We start from the raw sequence: 12,921 nt of genomic DNA, 5'->3' as shown, positions 1-12,921 counted from the left end.
ACAATAAGCTTTTTTCATTCAACCAAAAATCCATCATCCCAATACATTGTATGTGCTTAATTTTTTATTCCCCTGCAACTTGCTTTCTAAAACTTCCTACAAAAATGGAAGTTCACCACTTCAACATTAATCCTAATAGGTGGTTTAATATCATGTGAAGCATCTCCTTATTCAAAAGATACAGAAAGATTTTATTCAAAAACAGAAAGTACCAACACAATTAATACTTATTAATGGAAAGTAAACGGACTTAATTCAGCTTCCTAAAATAACTCAACAAAAATGAATTAACAAAAAAAGACTTGTCAAACTAACCCAAAGAATCTTAAACTAATTATATTTCTAACAATTAACCTTAATAAAAAAATAAAAATAAATAAAAGATGCCATAACAAAAAATAACAAAATATGTTTTTAAGAAAAAGAAAAAGAAAATATAACCCTAACTTCTAAACTAATTATAATTCCTAAAACTAAACCAAAAAATCTACGGACATCTCTAAAAGTAAAATCAGCAAAAATAAATTTAAAATTGTGTAGGAACCTGATCTTGATCCTTATCTGATCTTCCCCAGAATTATATGAACATATCTTACAAAATGAAAGGGGTGATAAAATCTAGGGGCAAGCACTCTACACCATTGCTTCATTCATAGAAACCGCTGCCTTGGCCAAAGCATCAGCAACCATGTCGGCCTCTCTTTAGATGGTAGGGTCTTCCAATGATTTTCAGCAAAAGATTAAAGCTTAGTAAGTACAATTATCCTCCATTGCGCCAATCTCCAAGAGGCCTACAATGACAACCCATGGAATCAACGGTAAGCTTGGAGTCTCTTTCAATAACAATAGGTAGCATGAGATAAAGTTTAAAAGAAACTCAAAATATTGGGTGATCAATCTTTTACCATGGTGAATAACAATCAAAACCTCAAGCACGAAGAAAAGATGAAAATAGCCGCATCAGTTGCTGCAACTGGTAGTACTCAAGCTATAGTAGGGCACTGTTCTAGTGACCTATGTGCATAAATCATATGCACCAAAATATAATTTAATTGGTACAAAGTACCATAAAGGTATAATTAACTCCACTGAGGTGGAGTGTCGAAATCAGATCAGAATTAATAAAAGAGCTTACTCTATCTTTACTCTATTATTCATTCTTGACCCTGAATAATCAAAGTAAGATGTACTTCTAAATGGTGTCGAAAAGATGATTTTTTAGTAGTAAAATCTTTGTGAAGGCCTGGAAATTTATTTCATCTCTAATTACAAAATTTAAAGCCTAAAAAATAATATAGATCGGGCAAATCTATAAATGCTTTAAATTATTGAAAATTGACGCCCCAAATAATGCATTTGAAGATACGCCCTTTCCTAGACATTGAAATCTTTCTTTCTTTTTTCTTACTTCTACGCATCTCAAGGTAGCGATGATCTATTAGAGAGTATTTCGATATTGAAACAACCTCTTCTAGTGAATTTTTTAGGTGTGTCTTAATTTAATTGTTTAAAGCCTCAACCTTATATAAATTTTATCCTTAAATAAAATATATCTCTAATTTCATAAATTCTGAAAAAATCAACACATTATGAAAAGAATAAAAAAATATATTCATTTTAAGTATACTTCACATCCATTTTACTGATCGATATTTATTTCAAAGGCTAGAAGTTTATATAAAAGGTTAATTCTTAAGACTTTATTAAAACTATTTTGTTTTACAAGCATAATTTTGACAACTATTTTTTTAAATGGAATAGTGTATAAATATACATTATAGTTTCCATTATTACCAAAGTACCAAATAGTTTCCGTTACTACTAGACTGTCTGTTTTTTCACTTCATAACGAAATGTTTTAAAAAATATTGTTTTACCCTTTTTCGGGTTTTGAACAACCGAAATGGCCGTATTTTCGGTTTTTCAAAAACCGAAATGTGCCTCATTTTGATTCTTGAAAAACAAAAAATGACCTTGACAATTTAAAAACTTTTGTTGTCTTCTCTACGTCTTGTGCTCAGTGTATATGATTCTTAAAGCTACTCTTGTGTGAGTCTAAAAAAAAAACAGTCTCACATGAAAAGCTACACTATTGTGGGTAGAAAAGTTATCAAATGGATGTGAGACTTCACTTTTCTAGAGATCCATACCAACTTTAATGGTGATCTTTTGGAGGTCCTATTCACATAGGTGGGAGAGGGTCCTATAGGATCATTTCTCTATTTTGAATTTGGCGATCAAATTAATTGTTTATCCGAAAATCTGAGTTGCTTAAACAGGACTAGACATGTCAGTAATCGATGGCCATACCGATCAGGTTGAACCCCCATAAGTTATTATATAAAGGGTGCAGTTGGCATACAGATGCATCCATAGCTGCAGAGGTAAGGTGCGCTTTCAAATTTGATCACCGTATATAGTTTTGATGTAAAATGTTTTAAGGATTATCTCAAAATCTATGTTTATATCTAATTATAAAATTTTAAATTTAAAAAATGATTAAAATCAAGTAGATCTATAAACATATGAAAATCTTGAAAATGGACGGTGTAGATAATATGTTGTAAAATGCACTATTTTTGAGACTTAAAATCTTTTTATTTTTCACGGTCATACATCCCAATGTCGAGATGATCAATCAAACGGTTTTTCAACATTAAAACTACCTTTTTCGATGGATTTTTGAGGTGCATCCGTAGCTCTGCATTGTAAGGTTGCAACCTTATATAAACTTTTTCTTTTTATAAATAAAGCGTGTTTTAAAATGAAAAAGTTTATATAAGGATGCTACCTTATAATGTAGAACTACTTATGCCTCTCAAAAATCCATCGAAAAAGGTAGTTTTAATGTTGTAAAACCCTTTGATTGATCATCTTGACATCGAGATATATGACTATGAAAAATAGAAAGGTTTTAAGTCTGTGCATTTTACAACATATTATCTATACCGTCCATTTTCAAGATTTTCATATGTTTATAGATCTACTTGATTTTAACCATTTTTTAAATTTAAAATTTTATAGTTAGATATAAAAATAAAATTTGAGATAATCATAAGAATTACATCAAAATTATATACCATGATAAAATTTAAAGGTGCACCTTTCCTCTACACATACGTATGTATATGTACGCCAACTGCACCCGTTTAAAAATGGGTATGGTTTCTATAAGGTTGCAACCTTAAACAATCCAATTAAGGTGCACTTGGAAATTTTATCATAACATATAATTTTGGTGTAAAAATTTCTTAGGAAAATATCAAAATCTATTTTCATATCTAATTATAAATTTCTAAACTCCACAAATAGTTACATAGATCTGTAAACATACGAAAATCTTGAAAATGGATGGTCTAGATAATGTGTTACAAGATGCATTATTTCTGGGACTCAAAATCTTTTTTTTTTTTTTTTGTTTGTTCTTTTTCATATAGATGATTAATTAGAGGGTTTTTCAGCATTAAAACAACCTTTTCTGATGGATTTTTGATGTGCATTTGTACTTCTACATTTTAAGGTTGCAACTTTATATAAACTTTTTCCTTTAAAAGTGAAGCTTTTGGCCATATTTAATATCTATTATTTAAAGGGTGCGGTTTCCATAAGGTTGCAACCTTAAACAATCCAAGGCGTACCTTCAAATTTTATCATAACATATAATTTTGATGTAAAATAATCTTAATATTATCTCAAAATCTATTGTTATATCTAATTAGAAACTTTCAAACTTCAAAAATGACTGAAATCAAGTAGATCCATAACACATGAAAATCTTGAAAAATGGACGGTCTAGATAATGTTTTGTAAGATGCACCATTTATGGGACTCAAAATCTTTTTTTTTTTTTTTCATAGTCACACATCTCGATGTCGAGATGATCAATTAGAGGGCTTTCAATATTAAAACATTTTTTTATAATTGATATTTGATGTGCATCCATAGTTCTACATTTTAAGGTTGCAACCTTATGTAAACTTTTCCCTTATTTAAATGTTATTTGTATATTAAGATATATTATATAATTACTATTATTTGTAAATCATAAAATATTTTTAATAAATAAAACAATAAGATATTATTTATATTTTTGGTTTATTATTATAGATCTTAGTATTATATATTACATCTTAATATAATTAGGGAAACGTTTATATAGGGCCGAGGCTCTAAACAATCAAATTGGAGCCCACCTTAAGAATTTTATTAGAAGCGGTTGTCCTGATGTCTAAATATCCGCAACTTAATCATTTCAACATTAAGATGTATGGACATGAGAGAAAAAATGGATTTAAAGTTTTGGAAATAGTGCATCTTGTAACGCATTTTGGACCGTCAATTTTCATGATTTTAAAGTTTTCATAGATTGGCTTGATATACACTATTTTTAAAGCTTTAAATTTTATAATTAAAGATAAAAATATAATTTAAGACTATCATAAAGATTTTCAATATTGAAACCACATTTCTCGAAACTATTTGAAGGTGGGCTCTAATTTGATTGTTTAGAGCCTCGGCTCTATCCAAACCGCACACATATGATTATTAATCCTATGATATTTTGGCTTCTGTGCAATTGAGAACTATTAGTTTTGGAGCACTTTTTTTTCACAACAATTGGTTCATAACAAATAATTCCAAACCACTTTAATTCCTAACAATGAGCACTCTGGAACTATTAGTGTTGGAAGTTCAAATACCCGAAACCCCAATTTAACCTGAATATCACACACTCAATACCGCATATATAAAATCATAATCCTTTCAAATATCATGTGCAATAATTTAAGAAAAATAAATTAGAGATGGAATAAATTACATATTCATGTGAGAAAATTAGAGAGACAAATCATAATACAAATTTAATGTGGCTCACCTGGCAGGGCTGTACGGACAAGCCAGTAAGTAATTACACTATCAAAGAGAAATTTACTAGGGGATACAAAGTTACCTCATTGGAGAAAATTGGTGAAAACTATCACCAAAAAAATACTTTATTGTGATCACCCAAAAACCACGATTTACTCCATTTTACTTTGGACGATCTAAGGACATGAGCAATATAAACTCATATAATTTTCCCACTAAAATGAACAAAAAAATCTCTTTTCTTTTCTAAACATAACCCAAGTAAACCCTAGAAAGAACTTTCTAAAGAGAGAGAAAAGTTCTAACCAAAAAGGAAAAATTGTGTGTCCCATGTAACCTTTTTTGCTTTTGTACTAGTCACATAATTTAGTAACAAAAAAGACCCTAAACAAATAAGTAAAATACAAATACATATTAGGTGATTTTTTTATCACTGTTTAACAATTGGTTTCATACCATTTTGATTCCCCTTTTATTTATCAATAAAGAAGATTTTCGACTGGTGTTTGGGTAAACAAGATAACTTCGTAAGAGGGGAATCAGGGAAGTTTTCTTAAGTAGTTTTTTTTTTTTTTAAGGAAATTCAGAATTATAATGAATTTCCATTTTCTAAAGTTTTATTTTAGGTTTAAAGTGGACAAGGAGACTTCTAGTAGCTTCAGGAGGCTATTTTACCCGTAAGGGACTTGACTATAGTGGGATTGGATCATTTCACTAATATGGCCCATAGCAGATGTCTTGGTGCAATTAGGGGTTTTGGTGAATTTTAGGGACCGAAGGTGATTGTGTGATTGTCAATTATTGAATCAAAATTCCAAAAACAAAGAGTTCTTGGCGGATTGAAATGGGGATTTTTGAAAATTAAAAATTTCCGCCATTCTATCAAATGTAGCTTCAATACCTCATAGTGTTTCTTAAAACTGGAGGGCTTTGATTAATTGTTAAAGGATTCAACTTTCATATATTTCAATTTTTCCAAAATGATGAAGATTTGAGGGTTTTTTGGGCCCGAAGTACTACTGCTCGAAGAATTGTTTTTGATCCAAACAAATTGATTTCTGATTGCCCAATTGATCAATTTTTATCAAATTGATCACTGAAGTTTGATCATAAAGGCCTCATGTATCAAATAAACTAGTTATTTTGATTTACTATTGATTAAATGTTTTTATATCAATTTTTTTTGCTGTGTTTTTTTCCCGAAATTTTCGTGAAGTGAAAAATCCACAATTATTTGAACAAAGATCTCAATAGTGAATGAATCGGGCATTAGAATCTTAATTAAAGTATCTATCATATCCCCATGTCAATTTGTTCAAAAAATGAAAGATTTGGGGTTGATTTTGATGCTAACTTTTTTGTGTTCTTTTGCTCGATTTTAGGGTTCTTAAAAAAAAATTTGTTTTTTAATAAAATTACGTTTTGTTTTTATAAAAATATGTTATTTGTGATGAATATGAGAAAAAAAAGAATATATTCTTTTTGAAAAAAAATTTTAAATATTTTTGGTGAGCTTTTTGGATCTTTTTGTATGTTATTTATTTATTTTACAAAAATAATTTTTTTTGTGACAAATATGAGAAAAAAATATTTCTATCTATCATTTGTTGCAACTTCATACTCCTTAAATATGTTTATTAGCCTCTATGACGAAAAGAGGTTGAAACTAAAAGGTGTTTTACTCATCTCTCATGTTTCCACATGCTGAATTGGATAAAAAATTAACCATTTTTTATTTATTTTTAATATGCATCTTAATTCTACATTTTAAAGTTGCCATCTTATATAAATTTTTTTTTTGTCAGGTTAAAACTCAACTTAAAATGTTACTGAGTAAATGAGGTTTGGCCATTTCAAAATCAATTTGGCCATTTGAAGCAACACTTAACACCTTGACCCACACCTTGCATTTTTAACCAAGTTATTGAGTAAATGAGGTGCTCTCTCTTACTACCTTGACTCACAACCTTTCGAAAAACTGGGAACATTATGCTACAAAACAAATACGCTCTCAAACCCAATTCTAAACCGTATTAAAGGGTTTTTCAACATTAAAACAACATTTTTCAACATCAACATTAAAACAATATAGAAGCATATATTATTGCGTTATCCATTGTTAGTTGAACTTTGTAACTTCATTAATTGAATTTATGTGAAATTATAAATTGTCTTACATATCTCTATAATATTCAACTATTAAATTATATAAAAAGTTGTTTCAATTGTTTTTTATAAGATAAATGTATGTAATATGATAGTGTATACTTAATCTAAGTTTTTCTAATTTTTTTTTAAAATTTTTTAGGGGGCTTTGATTCATTTTTATTACAAATAATCTACTTAACCGGTTAGTCCGGTTAATCGCTCCAGTTAATCCGGTTCCGATTTGAACCGCCCCCAGCCTCTTGATCGATTAACCGTTTCGGTTCGATTTTACGAACACTACTCTCCACGTGGAGCTTTCGCCTCAAGCAGACGTATGAGGTCTTAGATCTATTCGGACATCTGCCCATCTATTTTGCAATCTATGTGTATGTTTTTATATTATTTGTTTCATTCTTTGTAATCATTTTTATTGAAAGCGCCATTACTCTTTGATCTTTTGAACCAATTTATCAGGGGCTTCGCTAGCTTGATCAGTTAATAACAGAAGTGTTTTGGTCGAGATGTAGGTTTCGGGGGTTTCAGGGGTCAATCAGCGATAGATGAACCTTTTGAGCAAGTAATGAAGTAATGATGGATTGGGATTTCGGGACTAAAAAATGCATAAACTTGGATCTTAAAACCTCACTTGAATAAAAAAATCCAACTAATGTGCATGAGGATTCGGTAAAAGGGCTTAATTACTAATAATTACTAATATTGGAGAAGTATATAAGTTGAGATTTGAAGTTTTGATATTTATCTTTCTATATATATATAATTGTCATGATCTTCCTACAGTAAAGTAAAAACTATGTAGTTGTAATATTCATCAATTAATTAATAATGCATCTAATAATACAGATTATGCATCTAAAAACATCGACCCACTATGCCATCGATGTTTTTTTGTATGTAACAAATTGATAGAAGATATTATCTGAAAATGTGAAAAAATAAAATTTCAATTACATTAAGTAATTGGCTTTTAGTTAATCCCTAGGCTAGCTTCCTTATTTGCTCTTCGTGTAATTAACGTGGATACTGGAATAATTGTATGCGTTGATGACTAATTGCAAATTTATATGGAACTGAACTTGTTGAATTTTTTTTTTTTTTCAATGAATATTTGATATGAAGTTAGAAATGTCTATTAATTATGTGAGCTTTGATGACGTTTTACTCCCTCTCCACTATGCATTCATTTGTCTAGGTCCTCTAATAGTAGGTATCCCAGATTGATTCATGGCCATCGGAAGAATGTAATTATTGATTTGCCATAGTGGTTATTTTAAGCATAACCAGAATGATGGGCGTAACTATTATAAAAGGGAAACTTAAAATCCACACTACATGATGGGGGCAACTCACTACAACAACTAAAGGTTCATGTATGTGTGGTGTATATTGAGCTTTGACCCAAACCGTTTATGAGAATTATTCACTTGTAGAACCCTTTGAAAAAAGGTTTGAAGCATAGAATAGGTTGATGACGTGATGCACGTTGTTAGGCCCATTGCGTTCACCTACGCACCCTGCGTCACGGGCCAGGAGCAACCTTTGGCTGGTACAACAAGCTCTATTGAGTCCTACAGTGGTGATGTGGTCCATATTTTACGCATTATGGGGTCTTCAATTAACAATTTTATGAGATTTTTGTGTTGTTCTAGGTTGACCTGGATAAATTCTGATAAGATTTAGTTACTGGACTGACCTTGTCTGATGTGAGGGTTTCCTAAGTATTATGGACTACTAGGCATGATCAACAAAGATCTACTATACTAGTATGGTCCTTAGGGGTTTAGGATTAGAGGTTTCTCGAAATTCCCTTAACCAAAGTTTTAGGGAGGTGAATAGAGAGCTATGGCAAGTGTTCAAGGAAGGCATATGAAGAGCTAAGTTTTATCACAAGCGAATAGTATGGACAAGAGCTTGGTGAAAATCAGGTTGAATATTTGATATGGCTCTACAGAGGGATAAAAGAGCTCCCAAATCAGCCTAGTCTTCAGTTCAATAAAGTGACGAGGAAGATGACTGGGCCTAGTTGGGAGGAGCATGTTTAAGTACAATTTACTTATATTGCAAAGAACCAGAAAAACTTATATGCTAGTATAAAAATTTCATATTTTGGTAATTTATTCAGGCAAATTATTGGACTTCAAGGAACTTGTCCATTACTTTTCATCCTATGCACATAAAGGGTTTCATTTTTGGAGATGTTGTGGCTCATGCGCAACCTATATCAGATGTTCATGCTCGCGAGTAGGCCTAGGTCCTAAACTCTGATAGCTTTTGTCGGACAATTTATTCCGGAACGCTTTGATATATTGTACTTTGATTTAAAGAACTATACAGTTAGATGTTTATGACTTCACAGTGTAACCTAGAGACCAGAATTTGTGAGTCTGAGCAAATTACATATTTAAATGTAGATTTAGATATGAGAGAGAGATAGAGAGACCAGGTCAGGGAGTGATGCAGAGATCTCTCATGTCGTCTCGTTTTTTTGCATATGATACCAGGATAAACTTGGCATTATGTGTTTTTTTTCTTCTTGGGATAATAAAAAAGAGAGAGAAATAGAGAGAATCAGGAGAGAACATAATTAGAATAATGAAATTTTGATGACCTTGTAATATGGAAGTACTATTTCCCTCAATAATGAAGTAGTGACATAATTATGTAGTTGGCAAAAATGTCTTACTTGGTTTAGCCTTTGAAGATTTTGATACATTTCAATAGATAGAGGATAATAGAAACTTTGGGATATAAAATTGCTAACTATTGGAAAGCGAAATGAAGAATAAATATTTTATCAAAATCAATAAACGACATTGAACATTGGAATGAAAATGAGAAGTTTATTGGTAAATCTCAAAATTAAATGAAGAAAAAAAAACTAAAAGAATGACTAATGAATTTCAGGAATACACATCTTCCAGGCAACCCAAACAATATACAGGCTATTCCAGATTTCTTACCAGGTCTATCCAAACAACAGGCACCCCAACCCTAAGAACAACCCAAACTTGCACCTCTCCCTTTCTCAACCCCAACTGAAATTCGAGAAATTCCAAATTATGAAAGAAACATTCAGGAACTTCTTGATATCAAAAAGCCCTAGATTCTAGAGAACTAGAACTTTCATGTTTTAGAGAATACCAAACATGCACTATGTCATCTACACATACGGCCATGATCATTTTTGCTTTTGAGTGTAGAGATATAACCATGATCATCCAACTCATAGGCACTTACACCTCTCACTTTCTTCAACCCCAACATATCCATCATGCTTCTCTCTCTTTCTACATCCTTCCACCTCCCAACACTAGCATACACATTAGACATGAGCACATAGTCCCCCACATGATCATGATCCAACCCAAGAAGCAATTGACATGCATCCTTTGCCATCTCCACATTCCCATAGGCCATGCAACCACCCGCCAATGCTCGCCACACAAGCCCATTGGGCCTTTCTCCCATCCCCCATACAAGTTCTTGGGCCTCATCAAGAAGCCCGGCCCGTGAAAGCAGGCCTACCATACACCCATAGTGCTCCACTCTTGGGACCAAACCATACTTGGCATTCATCTCTCTAAATAACTTCCGGCCCTCACTTACCAGCCCTGAATGGCTACATGCACTTAACACACTCAATAGTGTGACCCCATTAGGCAGCACGCCGACCTTCAACATTCTCGAAAAGACTGTTAAGGCCTCCTCGCCATGGCCATGTATGGCCAACGCTTCTATCATGACACTCCATGACCATACATCTTTCTCTATAATCCCATCAAAAACCCATCTAGCCTTGTCTATATCACCACACTTTGCATACATATACACAATGGCATTGCTCAAGTAAGTGTCTTTCCTTATGTATGGGCTTCTATCTATGAAATTATGAAGTTGTTTCCCTAGAGTGAGTGCACTGGACTTGGCAATGGCTTGGATGATTGGCATCAATGTAACCTCATTGGGATGGATGCCTGATGAACCCATGCAATCCAAGAGCCTCAGTGCATGGTCTAAGTCCCCTTTTCTTGCATGAATGGCTATTATAGCACTCCATGAAACAATATCTCTTTGAGGCACTTTATCAAACATTTGCATTGCACATTTTAATTGGCCACAATCCACATACATCATAGCCAAATTAGTGTCCAAGACCTTATTGCAAGATGCCCATCCAAGCTTGATTATATGGCCATGGACTTGCATTCCATACGCATCCTTGCAGGTACGGCGGCACGACTCGAGCAAGAAGTTGAAGGTGAAGCCATCAGGAGAAGCACCTTCACGCCTCATTTTAGAGTAAAATTGAAGGACTGCTTGTGGGTTAGAGTGCAGAGTAGAAGCCCTTATCATGGTGTTATACGAGAATGTATCTGGGTTTTTGATCTGGGAGAAGATCAGTCGTGCATATTGGAAGGTGTTTGAAGGGGAGTTTGCACATAGAGATATGAGTTTTGTTTGTGTGAATTTATTGAGAAGTTGGGTTGTTGTGATGAGGTACGCATGGAGTTGCTTGATTTGGTTGAGGGAGTAGGATTTGGCTGTGATTTGGAGTCCTTGGTTCATACTTCATAGTCGAGGAGTTATTCTCGAATTTGATAAGTTTTCTAGAATGGAGACTACTACTATTTGTTTGTATTTTGTTGATTTTGCTCTCAGTTATTGCTACTCTTGCATCATTCACAACTCTCTCTCTCTCTCTCTCTTCATTTGAAATGCTAACAGTTATAAGAAACACATTTTAAGAGGATTTCTCAGGCCCCTCCACGAGAAGGAAGATCAGGCCTTTCAAATAATTGTTCCATTTATAACTACTAATATATATTATCTTCTTGAGAAATCAACGGAAATATTTTTAGTTTTAGGTATATTTAAAAATATTCTGAAATTTTTTAATATACGTAGATTATCCCTTTTTTTAATCTTCTTTTTCTTTATCGTCGGTACTTAGAGTATCGAAGTAATTTCATAATTGTAAACATGATGTTCGGTACTGGGGGTACCAAATATTCTTTTAGCATAAAGTTTTGTTTGCTAATCCCAGTGAACAAAATCTTTTTCGTTTAAATATATTATACTTTAGGACTAGTATTATGGTAGTTTGGTATTAGTATTACTATTACCAAAAATACTGGTACCAATTCCAAAAAAGAAAAGGAAAAAACCTAATTCGGTACTGCTAGTACTGCAGTACATAACGAAACATTAAGCTAAGAAAATATTTTGTTCAGAAGTGGAACAAAACACTAAGCCAAGACAACATTCAGTACACCCATTAATTAATAAATAGGGTGCAGTTGGCATACCGGATGCATCCGTAGGTGTAGAGGTAAGGTGTACCTTCAAATTTTATTATGGTATATAATTTTGATGTAAAATGTGCTTAGGATTATCTCAAAATCTATTTTTATATCTAATTATAAAATTTTAAATCTAAAAAATAGTTAAAATCAAGTAGATCTATAAACATATGAAAATCTTGAAAATGGACAGTGTAGATAATATGTTGTAAAATGTACTATTTTTTAGACTTAAAATCTTTTATTTTTCATAGTCATACATCTTGATGTCGAGATGATCAATCAAATGGAGTTTTTCAATATTAAAACTACCTTTTCCGATGGATTTTTTAGGGGTATCCATAGTTCTACTAAGGTAGCATCCTTATATAAAATGTTTCCTAATAAATATAGTGTTAAAAAACTATATTTTTAAATCCAAACCATTAATAAATATAGTGTTAAAAAATATATTTTTTAAGAGAGTTATGAAAAGAAGAATTCTAAAATAAAGCCAAACCATTAATAAAATAGATTTAAAACATAAATCTAAGCCATTAACAAATGTAGAGTAAATATATATATATTTTTAAGAGAGTTATGGAAG

General features: G+C 31.9%; 1 pseudogene; it reads right to left on the bottom strand.

The window, feature by feature from the left end:
- Nucleotides 1-10,191: 10,191 nt before the first annotated feature.
- LOC148778910 (pentatricopeptide repeat-containing protein At5g56310 pseudogene) lies at nucleotides 10,192-11,388 on the bottom strand (annotated as a pseudogene).
- Between the last annotated feature and the right edge of the window lie 1,533 nt (nucleotides 11,389-12,921).

The sequence above is a fragment of the Amborella trichopoda genome, unplaced genomic scaffold (genome assembly GCF_054954075.1).
Source record: "Amborella trichopoda isolate Santa Cruz 75 unplaced genomic scaffold, AtrichopodaSantaCruz75HAP2 v2.0 scaffold_135, whole genome shotgun sequence".
Lineage (NCBI taxonomy): Eukaryota > Viridiplantae > Streptophyta > Magnoliopsida > Amborellales > Amborellaceae > Amborella > Amborella trichopoda.
Note: the sequence above shows the minus strand (reverse complement) of the source record. Positions and strands in the feature narration are given on the sequence as shown.